At 40.8% G+C, this 2716-nt stretch overlaps 1 pseudogene; it reads right to left on the reverse strand.

The window, feature by feature from the left end:
* Window positions 1–796: 796 nt before the first annotated feature.
* LOC101545947 (ATP synthase F(0) complex subunit B1, mitochondrial-like) lies at window positions 797–1596 on the reverse strand (annotated as a pseudogene).
* Window positions 1597–2716: the final 1120 nt, after the last annotated feature.

The following is a 2716-nucleotide window of genomic DNA, read 5'->3' on the forward strand; positions in this document are numbered from 1 at the left end:
AGACTTTTTTTTGGGTGGGACTTTTTGGGTCACACCCGGTGTTGCACAGGGGTTACTCCTAGCTCATGTACTAAGGAATTACTCCTCGTGGTGCTCGGGGGACCATATGGGATGCTGGGAATTGAACCCGGATCGGCTGCGTGCAAGGCAAATACCCTACCTGCTGTGCTATCACTCCAGCCCCAAACTGAGACCTTTATATCTTCAGTGACTTAAATTTTTGCGGTAGTTCTACTCAAGGAGATTAAAGGTAAACATAAACATATGAGTTTAAAGATAAACTCTTTTACCTTTGTAAAAGAGGTAAACATAGTTCAATAATTTTAAGATAAATTAACAGTAGGCTATTGATGCATGCACCTTTAATCAGCCTAATTACAAAGAGAATTGCTTGTAGTTATGGGTTTTAACATATTAAAAAACTAGAGAAAAATGAAAGGACAGGAGTTTACTCGTGCAAAAATTTCTTTTTTTTTCCTTGTTTCAACTGTTAATTTATTCCAAGATAAGAGAATTAATTAAAAGTCATACTTTAGTATGACTGGGCAATCTTTAGTCAGGCACCAAATTTTACTAAAGACAAACTGTGTATTTAAACGTGATCATGGAACAGTTCAAAATGCAGAGAAAGTAGGATGAGAAACATCTCACTGGCCAACAGATTGCTGATTCTTTCATTCTCTCTAAAACTGAACTTGAAAGGTAAACTGTTACTTCAGTAAACAGCAAAACAGAAATATTCAGTCAAGCAGAATAGTATTTAGCGTCAACTGCCTCTAGCCATCTCTGTGGGGCCGACATCTTACATAACTGGCTGTGATCGAGCCTTCTTTGCCAGCAGCTTTAGATCTGAAATGCACTTGGCAATTGTCTCCTTTTCCTGCTGGGCAGAAATGCTCCGCACCACATGCTTCTCTACCCAGTTAATCCTGTGCTCCTGCTCCTTGCGACGCATCATATTCTGAACAGAGATACGATAGTCCAGGTGGTTCTTCACCTCCTTGTGTACTCTATGCAGCCGTTCCTGGTAAGTAACTTCCCAGGCCATAGCAGTGTTATTCCTCTGGACATCAAAAACGTATTGGCGCTTTTGAACTAGTGCCTGCTGTGCCTTCTCCATCTCAATCACATCGTTGATTTGCTTGATGGAAGCCTGTTTCACTTCTAGTTGGGAGATTTTTTTTTTGCTCATTGAGTTTATCAGCAAATTCTCCAACAGAGGCACCATATTTTTTAACCAAATAGACAAGCAACCCTATTGTTGATATGGCAGAGAAAGTGTCTGGGGTAATCACATCTATTTCTTTGGATAGGAAATACAAGATAAGCCCAGTACCAAGCACGTAGGGTCCTGTTACACCAGTTTTTGGATAAAGGAACGGGAAAAACTCCTTAGGGATCAGCCCCATCCGTACTTTCCCTTCATGTTCAGGATGAGCTGGTAGAGGGGCGAGACTTGGCTGGCCTGTGTGAAAAATCCTTGTTGCCTGCAATACCCCCGGGCCGAGGAGGGCTGCGTTCTTCAGAGCGGGGGCTGCTGCAGTGGCCGCAGAAATTTCTACATGGGACAGCATGGTCAGCAAGGGTCCAGGCAGCAGCTGTTTCAAGGTCCCTGTGACCCGGACAGGAGACTGTCAGAGGCAGGCTGCAAACATTTCTTAATATTGCTCCATAAAGGTATTGCCTAAGCATCTTTAACATTTGGTAAAGGGACTATTTACAGTACAAGAAGGTTTTTATTTTGTGGCTTTCAATATCAATGTGAACATGACTCTGTCATCTATTTACTTTTTTTATTTTAATTTATTATTTTTTAATTTTTTTTTATTGAATCACCATGTGGAAAGTTACAAAAGTTTCAGGTTTAAGTCTCAGTTATACAATGCTCAAACACCCATCCCTTCACCAGTGCACATATTCCACCACCAAGAATCACGGTATACCTCCCCCCTTCCCCCCACCTCCCCAGCCCCCCACCCCGCATGTGTAACTGGTAAATTTCAATTTATTTTCACTTTACTTTGATTACATTCAATATCTCAACAAAAAATTCACTATCATTGATTTGGAGTTCCTCCCCCCTAAAGATGACCTGCTGAAAAGAAAGCATTTGGTAATTTGTTTTCCATTGCTGAGAATGAAGAGATATGAAGTCAGGAGGCCGCACTAGCAGCCGCACAGTTTTGGATTTCTGTATTTCAGTATTTTACTAAGTCCAGAGAAATATCTGCCAGAAATCGCAACATTGGACACTCACTTTATTCTTTTTTTTTTTCTTTTTGGGTCACACCCAGCGATGCTCAGGGGTTACTCCTGGCTTTGCACTCAGGAATTACTCCTGGCGGTGCTTGGGGGACCATATGGGATGCCGGGGATCGAACCCGGGTCGGCTGCGTGCAAGGCAAACGCCCTACCCGCTGTGCTATCGCTCCGGCCCCTCACTTTATTCTTAATAGCTATATTCAACTTTGGCTTTCAGTTTAGACTGATCTTGATTTTTCCTTTTTTCATATTAGTGGTCCGATAAAACTTAAATGAATGGCAAATAGAATTATCAAAAAATAAATCAATAAAAACTTATAAATCAATAAGTCAACTTGTGATAAATAAAATGAAATTAATAAGTCAATTTGTGATGTTTAATTTCTGTTTTTAACATTTCTTAATCTAGTAGAGGACAACCACATGCACCATTAATGAGTGCCATACTCAATGC

The sequence above is a fragment of the Sorex araneus genome, chromosome 1 (assembly GCF_027595985.1).
Source record: "Sorex araneus isolate mSorAra2 chromosome 1, mSorAra2.pri, whole genome shotgun sequence".
In the NCBI taxonomy this organism is placed as follows: domain Eukaryota; kingdom Metazoa; phylum Chordata; class Mammalia; order Eulipotyphla; family Soricidae; genus Sorex; species Sorex araneus.